The sequence below is a fragment of the Schistocerca piceifrons genome, chromosome X (assembly GCF_021461385.2).
Source record: "Schistocerca piceifrons isolate TAMUIC-IGC-003096 chromosome X, iqSchPice1.1, whole genome shotgun sequence".
Lineage (NCBI taxonomy): Eukaryota > Metazoa > Arthropoda > Insecta > Orthoptera > Acrididae > Schistocerca > Schistocerca piceifrons.
Window position 1 is genome coordinate 671,239,510 of NC_060149.1, and position 20,757 is coordinate 671,260,266.

Sequence of the window (20,757 nt, forward strand, 5' to 3'; positions counted from 1 at the left end):
TACCAGTTTCATAAGATTAAACATAATTGATAATCGACATACAGATTCAAAAAAAAATGTCATAGAAACTCAGTTTCAGTTCTTCTGCAAGAAACTTTTGTACCTCAAAGGAAGGAAATCTAACACAGGTTTCATCGAAAGTGAGCTTCAATGTGTCTTTCTTAATTGGTTGAGACATCACGGCATTGTCTTCTATCCAAAATACTTCAGAAACTGCAACTGTAAGCTGCAAAGCGCACGAACTCGCCAAGCCGCGATCAAGGCTGGGCCGGCCGGTGCGGCCGAGCGGTTCTAGGCGCTTCAGTCTGGAACCGCGCGACCACTACGGTCGCAGGTTCGAATCCTGCCTCGGGCATGGATGTGTGTGATGTCCTTAGATTAGTTAGGTTTAAGTAGTTCTAAGTTCTAGGGGACCCATGACCTCAGATGTAAAGTCCCGTAGTGCTCAGAGCCATTTGAACCATTTGAACCATCAAGGCTGGCCGCACGGCTCCGCAGACGGCCGCACACCACCACCGTTACCGGTAGACTTGAGCTATCCAAGCACGGCCCACTATCCGGTCTCATAGCTTTACTTTCGTCAAGACCTCATTTCCTACCTTCCAGAGTTCACAGAAGTGCTCCTACGTATGTTTTGGGACTAGCACTTCTGGAAGAAAGGATACAGTATTGAAGGTAGGAGAAGACGTACTGGCGAGGGCAGGTCATAAGTCAGTCTTGATTCCCAAGTTGGCAGAGCACATGTCCACGAAAGACTAAGTTCTCCTATTGGAGTTCCATCTGGCAGCAAGTTTCAAATCAGTGCACGCTCTGCTGAGAGAGGAAATTCATTCTGGAAGAGATTTAACTACTTCAACGTAATCAAGGTAATGAAGAAAAATCCACGACAGATATCCTCGAGTAGAACCGCGATGCGTGGCAGCGTGGTTTGAGGCGTCATGTCACTGACTGCGCGGCTCCTCCCGCCGGAGCTTCGAGTCCTCCCTCGGGCATGGGTGTTTGTGTTGTTCTTAACATAAATTAGTTTAAATAGTGTGTAAGTTTAGGGACCGATTAACTCAGCAATTTGGTCCCTTAGGAATTCATACACTTTTTTTATCTTCGAGAACTCTTTAAAATTCCAAGTTCAACGTTGAACTTTAAATTCTCAATCGACACCTCATTTACTTCCTCTAGATCTATGTTCGCTTAATAATAATAGACTACCGATTGGTCTTTCCAAAAAGGAATCATCGCTGTGTGCGTTTAATTAGGATTGCAAAGTTCTAAACTATTTGATACAGACATTGTAATTGACCGTTAGCAGATGAAAATTATCTACGTGGTAGTAAATAGTAGCTACAGAAATAGGTAACTGGTTAGAAGTCACTTGAACTAAGCAGCGATTGTGTGGCGTGTTTGTTATCCAAATATTCGCAGAACCACGGATTTGTGCACCAAATCCCACAGACGCTTACTGCTGGTACCTTACCACACGCTTGTACTAGCAGTAGTTACCGGTGATACAGGTTATATACTATACGAGTGTACTGCACTGGCGCATCCCTTGTCCAGAATGTCATTGCGGCAGAGCGAGATGATGCTGTGATTAGTAATTGGGAGGAGCTGTCTGTCTGACAGTACAGATTTAAATTTTCTATGTTTTACACGAAGAATTTTAGGCGACAGTCAAGTTGTTTTCTTTACCTTTGACACGCCCAAATGTCTTTGCCATCTGTGTCCAGTCCAGATTTTTCCATCGTCTCTGACGATGCCAAAGAGATGTAGAACTATGACCTCCTTCGTCATCGTTATTTAGCACCAGATTCACAAACATGAGGAATTTTACCCACACCTATGCGTTTCGGGAATGAAACTTCCATCATCTGGCTGTCTGTGTCAACCTTTCGTAAACATGCTCTTAAAAAAGCACAAAATAGTCCAGGGGTGGATTTGACGGCTGATATTGCATTCACAGAAGTTTTTTCTGGGTATATAATTGGAAAAAGAATAATAAATGTTCCGGCAAACAATTTGTAGATACCCTGGTTGGCTGGAGCAACCCGAATCACTGTTGGATGGTAAAGGAACCAAGTTGGACCTAGCACGGTAACTAATAAGAATACAAATATTCGAGTATGAAAGTCGTTATTAATTACTACATTTGCATTTACACACAAAACATGGAAAAATTCCAGATTCCAATGGGGAATGCAAGATACATGCATTTACTGTAAATACTAATGCAGAGTTGATCATACGTTGGTGTACTTGTCAAAAATGATGGGTTCAGTGGTGTTAACTACATTAGAGAATACTCGAAAAAAAATCTGTTTATGAACGTCCATCCTAAGTCTGCTTAAGAAATTCAGAAAGTAAAAAGAAAAAACCCCAGAATTGTCTCTGTTATTGGCACGCATAATGTATGCCATTCCTTTAGTACACCTTTCTTAACTTCTATGTGTTCCAGTAGTAAAACGTGGTACTTTTGTAACATATAGTTTACATCATACTTAAGACATGAAAGATTTGGAAGTTAAGAGCCGTTTTGGATATTCCGCGTAATTTACATTGCATTAGAGATACACTGTCACAAATCCTACGGTAGAGTTAACAAAATGCTCTTTAATTATACATATATACACACGAAAGAATGTAGTTTCTTTTCCAGATGATATTCTGTGCATCAGCATTCGACATTGAGGCAGATAATATCTAGGTAAATTAGTTCTCAATATGATGGCTATGATTACACTGTGATCTAGACACTTCCTCTGAAAAAACTGACCGTAATCAAAGAATCATGGTTTTACTGTCAAAACGTAGAATTACCAGCATTTGTCGATGTCGACAATCTTCCACAGGATTAAAAAGATCAATTTATTCCCTGCAGAGTATTATTTTGAAGACATTTTGACCTGTGCTACACAGCTCAATATTATTAGGTAACAAGTGCTTTGCGATGTGGGAGTAGCATGCCAGAGTGAACTTACACACTTATGACTTGAAGCAGTAGCTGGATGTATAACATGACATTATCCGATTCTGATGCCACAAAAGCACTCTGTAACATAACAGTTATATAGTTCGTGCCTACACCTATGTGTCAGAATCTTTTACATTTCTCACTTTAGTAATATTACACTGATTTATAGGTACTCTTACAACAAGCAAGCAAGAACATAATCGGAATTCGCAACAGAAGCTGCATGACTATAATTCAAGCACTAGGCATAACAGGGAAATGAGTCACGTATGCCGGCTGGTGGGGCCGAGCGGTTCTAGGCACTTCAGTCTGGAACCGCGTGGCCGCTACGGTCGCAGGTTCGAGTCCTGCCTCTGGCATGGATGTGTGTGATGTCCTAAGGTTGGTTAGGTTTAAGTAGTTCTAAGCTCTAGGGGACTGATGACCTCAGATGTTAAGTCCCATAGTGCTCAGAGCCATTTGAACAATTTTTTTTTTTTTTTTTTTTTTTGAGTCACGTATGTGTATTTTAACAGAGAAAAGATGGAAAATTCTAAAGACGTGGTGTGAAGACAAAAGTACCATTTCTGCTACAGGGGAGCAACAATGTGACAGCAAGAGGCAAATTTTCAATGTACAAGGCAAATGATCGCAAAACCCGTAGCAAGTCATTTAGAGGCTCGAATCCACAACTTCTTAATCAGTAAGACTTTGTTCCGTCTTCAGAACGAGATGTAAGTAATGGACTAGTTTATAAAATAACTTTTTTCTACTGCCAATCACGATTTTCTTTTTTTTAAAAATAAGGACTACATAACAACTGTAGATGCATTACACATCGACTTATATAGAGTATGGATGAAATCAATAATATACGCGTATGCCATCAAATAAGATAACACTGCAGTTAATGAGAGGTAGGTGACATCACATATCCTTACTTCAATGGGGGAATGACATTCTAGAATCTTATATACAGGGTGATTCAAAAAGAATACCACAACTTTCAAAATGTGTATTTAATGAAAGAAACATAATATAACCTTCTGTTATACATCATTACAAAGAGTATTTAAAAAGGTTTTTTTTCACTCAAAAACAAGTTCAGAGATGTTCAATATGGCCCCCTCCAGACACTCGAGCAATATCAATCCGATACTCCAACTCGTTCCACACTCTCTGTAGCATATCAGGCGTAACAGTTTGGATAGCTGCTGTTATTTCTCGTTTCAAATCATCAATGGTGGCTGGGAGAGGTGGCCGAAACACCATATCCTTAACATACCCCCATAAGAAAAAATCGCAGGGGGTAAGATCAGGGCTTCTTGGAGGCCAGTGATGATGTGCTCTGTCACGGGCTGCCTGGCGGCCGATCCATCGCCTCGGGTAGTTGACGTTCAGGTAGTTACGGACAGATAAGTGCCAATGTGGTGGCGCTCCATCCTGCTGGAATATGAATTGTTGTGCTTCTTGTTCGAGCTGAGGGAACAGCCAATTCTCTAACATCTCCAGAGAGTGTGGAACGAGTTGGAGTATCGGGTTGATATTGCTCGAGTGTCTGGAGGGGGCCATATTGAACATCTCTGAACTTGTTTTTGAGTAAAAAAAAACCTTTTTAAATACTCTTTGTAATGATGTATAACAGAAGGTTATATTATGTTTCTTTCATTAAATACACATTTTTAAAGTTGTCGTATTCTTTTTGAATCAACCTGTATATTGCAGAGATCGATCATAGATCAAAAGAATAAGTATGTGGTCGCTCCAGCCCCTGTTGGGTTACTCTACAGGAGTTTAATACTTTTTAGAGTTTCTGATTAAACTGTAAGTGGTGCTCAATATAGCAGAACAATGCTAGAGATAGCACGTCAGGGTGATGTAATGCTAATAATAACGTCACAATCGTGGAAATATCTCAGACAAGTAAGAAACCTAAACCGTCCAGTTATTCAATTAGAGGGTGTTTAAGTGTAAGACTGGCAACAGTTCCCTATATGCAGTTGTTATCTCGCTCCCTGAGGCTGGCAGTGGCTAACTCGACGTTTCTCTCTTCCTCCTGCGTGATGGGGCGGGCATTATGTTTATGCATGTTCGCTGGCCACATCCCAACCTTGCGGTCCCTCTGGCCACGCTATTAAATTCATCCACACACTGGACGTCCAGTCAATCAGAGGCGGTGGTGGATGGCATGAGCTATCGCTGGCAGGAGGCCAAGCGGCAGCAGCAATGGCTGTGGCCCAGCGCGAAGTGTTACACACTCCGCAGATCTCTAATGACACGCGGCTCAGCGGCAGCAGTACTGGTGGGGCCCTCCTTGTAAAGTATTTGTTTACATATATAAACGTTCATACCAAATCCTATGCTGCAACACGCGTGTAGCCGTAATTGCCTAAAAATTTAAAGTTTCGTATTTACGATAATCCATGTGTGTCTTTGGATGACGATCCTAAAATGAGTACTGGTAATGTTGTCTGGTGTGAGAACAAGTTCCTTACAGTGGATACGTTTATTAAAAGTTACTCATTCACGATTAATGACTCTAGACAGTTGTTACACAACGCATTTCATGCCATTTTATACATAACACAGTGTTGGCGACGCCTGTGGCAAGAATTTTTTAACATAATAAAAGTAGATATATTTATAGACCATGCCACATCACTTGGATTTTTTTTAATTTCCATCCATTTTTACATGTCCTTGACATAGTGTCTGATTTACCTTGGACAGTATGATGGCGATGACATAGTTTGTTGCCCATATTTTCTCATAAATTATTCTTATTAAGATAAGTGGGAATACTTGAGTATTGCTCATCAGTGTGGGATCCGTACCAGATCGGGTTGACGGAGGAGATAGAGAAGATCCAAAGAAGAGCGGCGCGTTTCGTCACAGGGTTATTTGGTAACCGTGATAGCGTTACGGAGATGTTTAACAAACTCAAGTGGCAGACTCTGCAAGAGAGGCGCTCTGCATCGCGGTGTAGCTTGCTGTCCAGGTTTCGAGAGGGTGCGTTTCTGGATGAGGTATCGAATATATTGCTTCCCCCTACTTATACCTCCCCAGGAGATCACGAATGTAAAATTAGAGAGATTAGAGCGCGCACGGAGGCTTTCAGACAGTCGTTCTTCCCGCGAACCATACGCGACTGGAACAGGAAAGGGAGGCAATGACAGTGGCACGTAAAGTGCCCTCCGCCACACACCGTTGGGTGGCTTGCGGAGTATAAATGTAGATGTAGATGAATATCTGGTGAGCAAATTGCATCATAAGTTATGGCGATGAATGTAAGAGTGACATAAATACACATACCGCCATCTTGTCATGATAAGTATAAGTAAATACGTAATAAATTAAATCGAAAATAAACACTAACATTTACTAGAAGAACACCACAAAAGTAGATCGCAAATAGATACAGAATAATACTCCAAATGACCGACTGGGACAGGAGGGATGGTGGAGGGAGAAGTGACAGGTGTGGTTTGTTTACAGAAGGGCCATAAATCATTGGGCCCGTTCTCTATTTGGTCCGCTACTGGAGCTGTATATCTGTTTGTAGGACGGGCTAGTGTACATAAACGCAAGTGGTGCGACTTTAAGTAGATGCGATCAGTGTTAACACGATAAACAAGGAGCACTTTGGCTACGGCGGTGGTATAAAGAAGCGAATCAGACGTCGCCGATTTTGAAGTAAGACTTATTTTATTTCAAGATTAAGTTGTGCTCTTCCAAGTGGAGGTGTATGAAGAGTTGAATGCAGGCAGCCAGATGATGGGAGATTTACTCCAAAAACACATAGCTGCGGGCAACATTCCTCACATTTGCCTGACGTAAGCTAAATAACAATAGCGATTGACTTCACAACCGCTGCCTCCAACTTTTAAGATGGATAATATTAATATGGTCTTTCTTTCAACTGCAGGAAAATTTTCATGGCAGATAATTTCCATATCCTTTAACATTAGCATTGCGTCTCAGGTAGCCAAACTACAACAGCATTTACTAACAAGTTTTATAACGTCAGTTGATTTAATGAAAACTGAGCTGTCAGTGGTGTAGAAAATAATAAATAAATCTGATATACTTACGAATCCTACTTCAATCGAAGGATTCATTCTGTTGTTCTAGTCTGCACAGACAGATGAAGGCTGAAACCTCTCCTCCCCCCTCCAAAAAAAATCCATTTCGATTGTATACTTGAGGTATTCAATCCTTTTAGAAAAAAATGGACCAATGTCTCTAGATCCAATACACAGTGTGAGAACACGCTGATTTAGACGTTTCTTTATTACTAGATGTTTTTGTGAAGCAAACAGCTTTTTTCATTTTTTTAATCCATTTTCTCTCATAGTTGGGCGTCGACAATAGACGGAGCAATTTTTTTATTTAATTTACGAATTATAGCTTCTGAGTGCTAGAGATCTCAGACGCCGTGCGACCCAAGAAAAGGATGCACTGGTTACTACAACAGGTTCGTAGTCGAGATGGGCAGGGTTCTAATCGTCGTGAGGTTATGGTGATGAAAATTTGCGATTCCCACGTGAATAATTTCTAACGAATTCTAGGACGATTGCTTCCACAATGCCGCGACCGGCTGCCCCCACCATCCTTGTACATCTGAGCAGGAGCTCTATTTCTAAAGCAAAAAACCAACTTCTCTTCGTCCTCTGTCATTTTGCGCATCAGAACCAGCTGAAACTAAGAAGAAGAGAGTATCACTATGAATCTGTAAACTGTGGATGTGTGTATCATTATTTATCACATCGATCAAATTTTGGATTGTGTATGTAAGAATAAAATCGTGGATTCGGGAAGCTTTGGGAACTGACGTTAATCTCTCTGGCCGAATCGCCTTAATAACTTCAGTTCATTCACCTTCTCACAAGAAAACAGGGAAGTAAGTGGGTCACCAATCTTATCGTGTGATATATTAAGCAGAGGATAGAAAAGAGTCAGCTTTTTAAGTCCCGTCGATAAAAAGCTCGTAAGAATTCACGTACCTTGCTTCCCTGTCGATTAATAAAAATGAAGTGGCGAAAGAAGTGTATCAACGAATGACAAATGACAATCGCAAGTTCTTTAGTCTGAAAAATTTATTCAAGTCAAGATTGATATCATAGAAGAAACAGAACCAGCTGTACATAACATTAGTGGTTCAAATTAGAGGTTCAAATCGCTCTGAGCACTATGGGACTTGACTTCTGAGGTCATCAGTCCCCTAGAACTTAGAACTACTTAAACCTAACTAACCTACTGCGATCGTAACGGTCGCGCGGTTCCACACTGTAGCGCCTAGAACCGCTCGGCCACTCCGGCCGGCCATTGGTGGAGGGGAGACTAGTGTTTAACGCCCCGTCGACAACGAGGTCATTAGAGACGGAGCACAATCTCGGATTAGGGAAGGATGGTGAAGGAAATAGGCCGTGCTCTTTCAAAGTAACCGTCCCGGTATTTGCCAGAAGCGATTTAGAGAATTCATGGGAAACCTAAATCAGGATAGCCGGATGCGGATTTGAAGCGTCATCCTTCCAAACGCGAGTCCAGTGTGCCAACCACTGCGCCATCTCGCTCGGTATGACACTAGTACTGCCGACACTTTTATATGGTTGTGAAACCTGGGCGGCATTAGCAACAACTGGGAAAACGATCTGTGGCTTCGAGAGGAAGGTACTTGGAAAGATCTATGGGCGGCGTGCAGTATCAAGGAAAGTAAGAGCGTTATGGAAAGCCAAATGTTGGCCTAATATTAGGGCACAAGAGGCTACAGTGGTTTGGCCACATCCTTCGAGCTGACGAATTCCTCCCATACCGCGTCCTCCATTCTCAACCTGCTGGGAAACGCTCAAGTGGGCGTCCAAGGGCGCGATGGAAGGATCGAGTGTTAACAACGCCTAAAGAAGTGCAGCCGACAACAGTGGAAGACAAAGTTGGAGACCGACAACGATGGACTACTATCTGGAGTAGATATCTCCTTGTTGTGACCGAATTATCTCCTTTTTACTGTGCTTTTTGTAATGTGTTCTTTTATAACATTTTATAGAGTGTTGTTTTCCTCCTTTTATAGTGTGATCATTTCCTGTTTTCGGCCATAAGCGTTAAAGACCAATTAATGCAATAGATGATGAGGCTGATGATGATGATGATGATGATGATGATGATTGTGATAATGACGACAATGAAGACACAAAGCGTAAACTTAGAGTAGACAAAGATGGGGCAGGATTTCGTCTGCAGCCTTTGCAAAGGAACCATCAGGACATTTGCCTGATGTGATCTAGGAAGCCAGAGGTAGGTTAAAACACCGCTCCTCATCACTACGAGTCCAGCTCCTTACCTTGAGTACAAGGTTTATGACATTGACTAATACTGTCTTCGTTGTTTTGGTTCTTGTGATCTTCAGTTCGGAGACTGGTTTGATGCAGCTCTCCATGCTAGTCTAGCCTGTGCAAGCCACTTCATTGCTGCGTAATTACTGCAACCTTCATTCGTATGAACCCGTTTACTGTAGTCAAGCCTTGGTCTCCCTCTACAACTTTTACCTCCCACATTTCCATATTGACTATTCCTTGATTCCTCAAGACGTCACCTATCACGCTATCCCTTCTTTTAGTCAAGTTGTGCCATACATTTCTTTTCTCCTTAGTTCGCTTCAGTCTCTCCTCATAAGTTATCCCTTCGAGCCACCTAATCTTTAGCGTTCTTGGACAACATCTCATTTCGAAAACTTCTGTTCGCTTCCTGTATGTACCGTCCATTTTTCACTTCTATATCAGGCTACATGCCATACAAGCCCTTTTAGAAAATATTTTCTATCATTACAGTTTTGTATTCGAATTTAAAATATTTCTCTTTTTCGGGAACACTTTTCTTGCTAAAACATGTCTGCTGTGTGTTTGCCTGTCTTCAGTCTGTCTTCTTGGCTCGCGTGTGGTGCTCATGCACGCATGCGAATCTCTCTCTCCGACGTGCGTACTTACTCTCTACATCGCCACGTTGTGGGTGCGGGAAGAGCGGAAACTGTGGAAGCACCACATGCGGAATGTGGGTCTGCTTCATAATTCATATTTCTCAACACCATATATCACCTGCAAAACAAATTTCTGATATTATTTAATTATTTTTGGGGCGCTGAAGATAAAGTGAACTTTATGTCTGGCACAAACTGTCAGCATAGCGACGGACGCTGACAGTTTCGCAGATTTTCTTCACCTAGGTTGCAGCGTAATAGTAACATATATAGTTCATAATCAAAAAAAGACTTTTTCGCAAATATGTTGATCAAAATATTGATATTACGCAAGTAACCTCATTATTCAGAAGTGGAAAATCTTTCGAAGGGAAACAACGTAGAACTCCTGGACAGTTTTAACGTTAAAGAATTTCTCTTCCGAAGGAAAATTAAATTGTAGATCACCCATTTCCATCTGAAGATGCACAGGAGCCGGCCGGGGTTGCCGAGTGGTTCTAGGCGCTACAGTCTGGAACCGCGCGAACGCTACGGTCGCAGGTTTGAATCCTGCCTCGGGCATGAATGAGTGTGATGTCCTTAGGTTAGTTAGGTTTAAGTAGTTCTAAGTTCTAGGGGACTGATGACCTCAGCAGTTGAGTCCCATAGTGCTCAGAGCCATTTGAACCATTTGATGCACAGGATCGCCTTCAACTGAAATGGCAAACGGTCTCAAAAACAAATGTAAGATTGGGAGTTTCCTCAAACCTTAGAAAGTTATACCTGCAATTCTTTCAGCGTCATAATCGATTGTTCAAAATTCGCGTTTTTTTTTTTTTTTTTTTTTTTTTTTTAATGCCAGTGTGCTTAGGGAAATGGGCAGTGTTTCTTGTCAGAAACTATCTCATCCACTACGCGATTCTCATTTTAAATGCATCAACTTTTGCCATGAAATCAGGAATAATTTTCTTCTCACCTTGCACTGTATTACTGAGGGCAGTCTGCAGAAAAGTCTATTTAAAATGTAAGGTCTGCAATCCAATCCGGATCTTCTAATTATCGTTCTTGCTTTACTTTTGCCTTCATAAATTCATCAATAGTGGGTCTTAAATAGAAAACGCGTTACATGCATGTCGTTGGACTTAGCCAGCGTACTTTGCAGTATTATATAGCGTCTCCATACTCTCTGTTTAGTTCCATCAAAGACGGTTGCAACTGACGAAGTAATAATGGGCGCGACTTCAGAAAATTTACTATTCGCAACACCAATTCTGTCACGTATTCCATGACTGCATGTCTAACACAAAGTGCTTCTTCATGTATAAAACAATGAATTCCATAGATTGTTATAATTTTTAGCTCTCTCATCGTCAACGAAATCTTCAAATTCTTTCTGCGCGGTGTTGCAATGCCATTTCGTAGCAAATTTGTGGTACCCGTGGATTATGCAGCTAGAGAGTGCTCATCCTTCTCCTGTGTGGTTCCCATTCATTTTTAAAGTACTGCGGCGGTAGATCGTTAGATTGCCACTTTTTGTTGGCCGGCGGAGTGGCCGTGCGGTTCTAAGCGCTACAGTCTGGAACCGAGCGACCGCTACGGTCGCAGGTTCGAATCCTGCCTCGGGCATGGATGTTTGTGATGTCCTTAGGTTAGTTAGGTTTAATTAGTTCTAAGTACTAGGCGACTGATGATCTCAGAAGTTAAGTCGCATAGTGCTCAGAGCCATTTGAACCGTTTTGAACTTTTTGCACAAACAGCCCCTGGACCTGTGAGCTTCCTGTATACCACGGTAAATAGCAGAGTATAACAGCGCTTATGTCACGATTCTGCCGAACTGAAGAAAGTCGTGCCTATAAAAATGATTCCGCAAGCGATCAACACATCGTGCATGAGTGAAATTCTGCACGCCGTGATCGCCGCTGTTCTAAGATAAGTCTATCCATTCTTGTGTAGCCGGCCGCGGTGGCCGTGCGGTTCTGGCGCTGCAGTCCGGAACTGCGGGACTGCTACGGTCGCAGGTTCGAATCCTGCCTCGGGCATGGGTGTGTGTGATGTCCTTAGGTTAGTTAGGTTTAAGTAGTTCTAAGTTCTAGGGGACTTATGACCTGAGATGTTGAGTCCCATAGTGCTCAGAGCCATTTTTTGAACCATTCTTGTGTAAATAGTTCATGTTAGTATTTTGCTACCTGCACTTTTTATACTGAAGCACCTGCCTACTTTGGAACTGGAAGTATTGGACTCTTCTTGAATCTGAAGGTATTTCACCTGTCTCATATGTATTGCATTCCACGTGCAATATTTTTGTCACAGAATATTGTAGATATTGCTAATATTCATCTGCATTAATGTCCACTCAAGAAACCATTGAGCTTGTAGATGATAAAACTCCACTGCGGTTTCAGCAAACATAATGTGAAATTAACTCCATCAGTATTAGTTCATTGCTACCTAAGGAGCAGAGGACGAGCACACGAAGTTAGCTTTTAATTTGACTCATCCGGTCAAAAGTGGTTCGGTCATGCACTGTTGTTTTAAACCCTCTTATGAGCAAAGGTTATTCATGAAGCACCTTAATTAACAAAGACAGGAGTGAAATAATTAAATAAATAAATAATAGTAATTACTAAAAGCAAAAAATTAAGAAAAGATCCCTTAACATAATAATGTGGGGTACAACAGACCCTTGACTATATGTTTATTCATATAATGATATCAAACGCCGGCCGCGGTTGTCTAGCGGTTCTAGGCGCTCAGTCCGGAACCGCGAGGCTGCTCCGGTCGCAGGTTCGAATCCTGCCTCGGGCATGGATGTGTGTGATGTCCTTAGGTTAGTTAGCGTTAAGTAGTTCTAAGTTCTAGGGGACTGATGACCACAGATATTAAGTTTCATAGTGCTCAGAGCCATTTGAACCATTTTTTTGATATCAATGTGTTAACCAGAATGTTAGCCTCGCGCAGCCTGTAAACTCAAAATAATTAAATCCAAATACCACTGAATGATTAATTTTTAATTTGTAGTGCAAACAGAGCATTTCACAGTCAGTAGCACTGCATATTAAGTGCACGAGCCAAGCAACAAAATCAGACAAATTTGCAACGATAATCACGAAGTCCAACAGTTGTACAGTAGTCTTTAAACATTAAGAAATTTTACTTTGGTTAGGATTATTCAGTCACTGATAACCAGCCTGTGACTGTATAAGGAGACCACATTACAGTCAGTTTTTATAATTTTTATGTTTATGGTAAGAGATTCTCACAACACAAGTATCAATCGTCAACAGCAGTTCTATGCAACTCTAAAAATTTCTCTAAGGAATCGATTTTGAAGTTTTCCGAGTATTTTTAATTCCCTAAAGCTAAAAGGATATTTTCGCTTGACCACGTGGGCTGTGACAGAATGCTTGCTGGCCATGTGGGCAGCGCAGGTTTGATTCGTTGCCGATGTAAATTTTCAAGCAAATGTGTATATTCAGTGAGCATTTCCGTGAAGTGTAAAATACGTAACGATGAGAAAAAAAGAAATCGGTGGCTCTCGAGACTGGTAATCGCTGGTTTGAGTCTTTTCTTGATCATTGTTTATTTCTGAATTTTTCGTTCGGCTAGAATACCAAAGTCATTGAAATATCACATTTTTTCAAGTATATGATAATCAACACATATCTAATCGTCATTTACTATTAGAAATGCGAGTCTTATTATTTCGAATTGCACCACACTCAAAATCCCAGTTTTCGTTGCAAATGTAAATTATTAATTAGGTACAGCTCTCTTCTATAAAATATTGTTAATAATGATTGTTTAAATTGAAAAAAATAAATATTATGCTTTCAACGTTATGTATTTTTAACATTTCACAGAAAGACTCGTAAAACAAGCACCTTTGTTTAAAAATTTGCGTCAGACGGTAATCGAAATTGGGTCACCCACAAGACAGATGAGAAATTTACCACAGAGCCATGTGGCACACGGCGTAAGCTAACTAGTTTTAGTTAGTTAAAGATTCTCGGAAAACTTCAAAGTCGATCTTCTCGAGAATTTTTGAGAGTTGCTTGTGACCGTGTAGGCATATTGATATTTGAGTTCTGAACTTCGTGTACCATAAATATAAAAACTTATATAATGCGATTTCCGTGTAGTATCCTTGTAAGTTTACCATCATTTAGAGTTCAAATGTTATTCCTCGTCCCAAACTGGTAGACACCCAAAAATTTCTAAGTCAGAACTACTGTACATAAACCCATGCGACTCTGTGGCCTCACAGTACCTTCCAGAAATCTTACAAGTCCGACTACGCACTGAAAAAGAGACCCCTCACTCTGGCTTCCATGCTTGTTAAATCTTGGTCACATGACCAACACTTGAGTCACTCTACAGTCTCTCATCCTCACCATCATTCATGAAATGAGACGCATTACAATATTTGCACAACTGAAAATATTCACATTTAATTCTTTATGATTTCGTTTTGCAATACTCTCTCTATACTTGGCACCAAAAATCATCTTTTTTTGTCATTTCTAGAGCTGCAGCTACACTAAGCAATGCAACATCTTTACATATCGGCATTGCAGCCCTACAGTAGCCGAACGGTCATCATATATATAGGACGACCGTTACCAAAATCTCATTAGCGAAACATATGGAGTGATATGAACTGATAGGATAATACAGTGAGAATCTCACACTACCAATAATCAATCGTGTACTTGTGGAGAAGTCATGGTTTTGACACTCCTTTTCAGATTATTCGTGGACCAATTTACAACTATTTACTTATTTGTTTAACAATATTATAAACTTGTTCATCCCTTAGCTGACATCAAGAACCACTTAATGGCGCATGACATGCGTACAGAGTGTCTGTATAATTTTTAAAACAATTTTAGCGTTAACATTTTCGTACCTTTGTTAATAATAATTGTATGCAGATACGGTAATAATTTTAGTGTGCTCATCTCAGTATCGCAATGAGAGGCTGTGTATAGATTTTTCGTAGTATGTCCATAAACAGTTCTGGTATTTTCAGTTAATATATTAGGTTTCAGTTTTAACATACTCAGTTCGTGGGGATCTTGCCACGCTTCCTCAAGCAGACGGCGGCACTCTCTCCCTCATCCCCACCCCCCTCTCCCCGTTGAATTACGAAGTCGCTAAGTCGCTGTAACCGAGCAGCCTCCGGCCGCCCACGGCTCACTGCAATAGCCTGGTTGTTCTGCCCAGCGCCAAGCCTTGACTTGATAGAAATCATAAATAAGCTCCATACACTCTAGCGAGTCCTGTAACGTCATCTCCGAACCCGCCGTCTCCGTGTGCTCGTAGACTCGACTCGTGAGTCTCCATCGCAACCCACTCGTCTCCTGAATTTGTTGTCGTGTACGAGTGGACCCTACTCGCTCAGAAAGGAGAGTTCTCAAGTACAACAGCGGACTTGTACCATTCCCACTACATACCCCACCTCTTTGAAAGAAATTTCCGGCATTGGACTGGAAATTATTATTAATTTATTTCATACAATCATGATTTCGTCATTATAGCCATTCTCAAGTGTAAGTTGAAATGTCACAAAATTTCAGACCTGCCTGAATGACAGAAGCAAGTTATATACCAATATAACGATGATGGGTTAGCAGTGAATATATATATATATATATATATATATATATATATATATATATATATATATGTAACGTACTGAGAGAATGACTAACAATTATGTTGTCATATATCTGTACACACTATCGACGCGTTACCGAGTGTGTAATGACAGTACTAGAAAATATGAAATGAGGATGAAGTGCAATCTCGAAATGGACATTAATTGGTAAAATAAGTTACAGAAATGAATGATAATCTGCACAACTCGCTGATAGCCCATAGATGCAAGTTGCCATGGCCAAATGAATACAGAAATACCGCTCTTTTCTGTCGCAGGTGTATAACAGTGACGTCGCTATGTCCCCAGCTTTCATTTGACGCAGCACATATGTTTCCTCATGGTCGAGGTGGAATTACCAGGAATACAGCAATTTTGTTTTCGCTTGACGAAGTTTGTATGTTTATCATTGTAAGCGTGAAACTTATTCCAGATATCACTCCTGCTCTAAGAGAACACATTTACTGTTGTGTACTATGCATCAATTAATTACACCCTCCACAGTTTCACAAAACACAGCTTCGTTAAAGGCTATCTGAACCCCACAATCGGTCATTTTGCCTTGTCAGTGCTACTTTACAGCAGAAAGGTCTTGTACTATTCTTCAATACTAACCATAAGTCGCGACTAGCCTTACACTCCTGCAGGGCTCAGTAAGAGAGAACGAGTCGACCAGTACAAAGCGACGGCAGTTTTCAGACTCGTCATACTTGGGAAACTATAGTGGGAATGATCGAAGCCCGTTAGCACTGATGTAACAGCGACGCCTTGATTTGTGAAGTCTACAAGCCGAACATTAGCCTCGTATTCATCCGTTTACGACCTCTATGACACAACCTTGCCCAGCCACATCACGGAAACTTGCCAGCTACACATCACTCAATCAAATATTCTGCATATACATACCACACATAGCGGACACCTCGCCCTTAATGTCACAATGACTGTTTTCTTTAAATGGACCGTTAGCCACATTTACCTGTTTTGGCGTTTGTACCATTTCTGGTTATAGCTTTCTCTATGGACATGTCTTTTCCCAAGAATATTTCATCTATATTAAGATTGCTCTATACATGCATGCATTGTGGAAGTGTGGAGAAACATGAATTTCACACAGTTTACATGAATGATAATGCCAGGCGACTGGTCTACTCGACGGGAGGCCCTAGCCACATGACACTTCATTTCATTTCATAATTCCGTGGCAACGGCCTTGCCGCAGTGGATATCCCGGTTCCCGTCAGATCACCGAAGTTAAGCGCTGTCGGGCGTGGCCGGCACTTGGATGGGTGACCATCCGGGTCGACATGCGCTGTTGCCATTTTTCTGGGTGCACTCAGCCTCGTGATGCCAATTGAGTAGCTACTCGACCGAATAGTAGCGGCTCTGGTGCTGACCACACACCCCTCCTATCCGCCTCCTCAGCTGAGAATGACACGGCGGTCGGATGGTCCTGATGGGCAACTTGTGGCCTGGAGACGGAGTGCATAATTCCGTGTTCTCTTATAACAGTGCTGGAGGGTTTCACAAGCGGCGAGTAATTTTGAAGCTCCGTATTGCTCGTTTGGTTGGTTGATTTTGGGGAGGGGACGAAACAGCGAGGTCATCGGTCCAATCGGGTTAGGGGAGGATGGGGAAGGAAGTTGGTCATGCCCTTTCAAAGGAACCATCCTGGGATTCGCCTAAAACGGTGTAGAGAAATCATGGAAAACTTAAATCGGGATGGCCAGACGCAAGTTTCAACCGCTGTCCTCCCGATAGCGACTCCAGTGTACTGACCACTGCAGTACCTCGCTCGATTTTGATCGTTTATTTACATTACTGCGATTTAAATATCTCCTATTAAATAAAGCTTTCGCCTATGTAGCTGAGTAACTAGCACGTCTGCTGCCATGCTGAAGTTCCGGGTTCAAATCCTGATACAGTTAGTAATTTTTCCTGATGGAAGGACTGAAACGGGGTGTTACTCAGGCTTGCGCTGTCCATTGAGGGGCTGTCAGAATGAGAAGTAGCGGTTCCAAAGTTTGAAAAGTTGACGGCAGCTGGGAGAACGTGTGCTGATCCCCATAGCCCTCCACACCACATCAAAATGAGAAATGACGTTGGCAGAGGATGAGACGGCACCCGATAGACATCGCCTAGTTTGTACACCGAGAAAAGCGTTTCCGTAATCAACACACTACACTCACATTTAATTTCTTATCTAGCCAGCCAGGTTAAAGTTTTACGTAGTTTCCACAAAATCGTTTGCAGCGAGTTCCCGTGTGGTTCCTTAGGGGGCACACGGCCCATTTCCGTACAATCCGAGTCCAGTCCGGTCTGTTTTTGTTGCTCAGTGGTCAGCGCCCCTGACTGCTACGCGGAGGACAAGGGTTTCATTCTCGGTACTGCCAGGGACACTTTCCTTGGTGGGAGCACTGCACCGGGACACACTCAGCCTAGTAATGCCAATTGAATAGCTACTTGAGTGAGAAGTAGTGGCTCCAAGACTTGGGAAGCTGAGAATGGCCGGGAGACCGGTGTGCTTACTCCATGCCCCTCCGTGCCGGATTCAAATTACGCCGGTGGTAGAGGATGACTCGGCGGCCGTTCGGTACTGAATGGCCCGACGGAACCAACAGAAGGAGCTTTTCCAATCCGAGGATGTGCTCTGTCTTCAGTGACATCGTCATCAGTGGGGCATTATTACCAAATCTTCCTTTAATATTATCCATTTTTCGGATGAGAAATATTAAAAATACCAAGACAACTCACAGTACTAGAAGGGTTACTAAACGAAATATGATGCCCTCTACCCCTAAGAGGAAGACGTTGTGTTATTGCGTTTTGAGGCATTCGGCATCAAGGACCATAATCTTCTCGGAAGTCAACGGGAATAAAGTATTCGAACGAATATGATAGCAAAGAACGACATAGAAGATAACGTACCTTATTTCAGTTTCGAAAGAAAGTTGACCCAAGGTTCCTGCATTACTTGCGCACGCTCATACGGACAAGACACGCTTCCTGCTCGCCATCTGTTTGTGACCTCGCATTTGCAGCGGTAATAGAACAGGTAACCGAGAAGCAACATCCTGCAAGTTGCTGCCTGTCTGAGTCTTCATCGGCGGGGCGTGTGATCCGGCAACAGGATACGACTGGGAGGCTGAGGAAAATACGCAACAGGAACTAGGATGGCTGGCCGTGGCCGCGGTCGCCCCCGGAATCAATAGCGGATCCTCCGCGCCAAAGGCCAGTCTGCCGGGCTCAAACACCCAACACTCTTCCAGCTACGTCCTGTCTTCAAATCTGCTAACTTACCACAGTTGTAACGTCGTTATTACTCTTGAAAGCCACCAAGTCCCTTGCAGCTTCTGGAGGCACAGGGGATAGTGTCTTTTTCTTATATTTTTCTTTTAATTTGGTATTAGGATGTGTTGTTGTTGCGGTCTTCAGTCGGAAGACTGATTTGATGTAGCTCTCCACGCTAGCCTACCGTGTACAGGCCTCCCTATCTCTATGTACTTAGTGCAACATACACCCACTTGAAGATGCTTACTATAGCCAGGTCCATTAATCTCCCTCTACAAATCTTACCATCCACACTTCCCTCCATTACCAAATTAGCTGATGCTTGGTGCCTCAGGATTTTTCTTCTCAACCGTGTCGATGCGTTTGTTAAGTTGCGCTACAAAGCCCTTCCTAGATAGCTCGATTCACTAACCTTTACACTTTTAACTCGGTATACCCATCTAACCCTCAACACTTTTCTGTGGCATTACATTCCAAAACCTTCTTTTCCTTTCTCTGTAATGTTTCGCTCTCACGATTCACTTTCGTGTAATAATACACTCCAAACACTCTAAAAAAGAGAAAAATAATGTGTAATACCTAAATTTATATTCGAGTCTCACATATTTTTCTTATTCAGGAAAGCTTTTCTTTTCATTTTCAGTCTTATTTTTGTATCGACTTTACTTCTGACGTAATCGTCATTATTACTGTCCAAACTGTAAAACCCATCCTCTACCTTTGTGTCTCTTTTCTCAATTTAAGCCCTTCAGCGTGTCCTGATTTAATTCGAGTACACTTTATTATCCTTATTTTACTTTCTTATGGTCCTCTTATAACTTGTTTAAGACGCCATCCATTCCGTTCAAATAATCTTTCCAGTTCTTTCCTGCATGTGACAGAAGTACTATACCATCTACAAACTTACTGTTTTTATTTCTTCTCATTGAACTTCAATTGTTTTCCAGAGTTGTCTTCTGTCTTTTTTACTACTGACACTATGTAAAGATAAAATAACGTGGGGGCTAGGCTATTAGCGCCGTGTCTCATTACCTTCTCAATTACTGCCTCTCTTTCATGTTCTACGACTCTTGTACTGCAGTCCGATTTCTGTACAAGTTTTTCGCTCACTATATGTTATCCGTGTTATTGTCAGAATTCCAGAGATTGTAGTCCAGTCAACATTTTTAAAAATCTCTCTTTCAGATTACAAGTGCTGTTAATGTAGGTTTTTCTAGAACGTAGCTTGTAAAATATGTTGTAAGGCCCATCTTACTTCGCGTATTCCTGCATTTCTCCAGACGCTAAAATGATCGTCCCCCAGATCGTCTTCTATCATGTGTCCCATTCTTCTGTAGATAATTCGTACCAGTAGTTTGCTACCATTATTTATTGCACTGACGCTTCGGTAATACTGATCTAGTGACAGGTTCAAATGCTCAAGATACACGTAACTGACAAAACAGGATTCTAAGAGACAACAAATTCTTCGTAAGTATCCGATAACTGGCGTAGCGAGAACACAATATAGACATCCACGGTAACATAGCGCTGGATGTGAGGTACAGGGATGAAAATTAAATACATTGCTATTTACAGGGTATATTTTCTGTAGTAAATAGATGACGGGTCACTTAAATTACAATAATCTTTTTTCCGAGCCTGTGTAAAGAATATGGCTCAGTAGCACTAAAAAGTGATTCTGAAGCTGTTTTTATCGTACAGCCAGAGATTGCGCTACAAAACTGCTTCATCGTCATATCTCAACGCTGCTGAATTATACAGTATACTTTACACACGTCCCCCCCTTCCCCTCACCCCCCCCCCCCAACCCAAAAAAAAAACTGTGGTAGTTTATATCCCAGCATATCTCTCAGTAAAATATATTTATTTTGTGTAGACGGACACTTCATTTCACTTTCATGCGTTGTTATTTAA

At 41.8% G+C, this 20,757-nt stretch overlaps 1 pseudogene; it reads left to right on the top strand.

Moving 5' to 3' along the window:
• Positions 1 to 16,752: 16,752 nt before the first annotated feature.
• LOC124723663 lies at positions 16,753 to 16,870 on the top strand (annotated as a pseudogene).
• Positions 16,871 to 20,757: the final 3,887 nt, after the last annotated feature.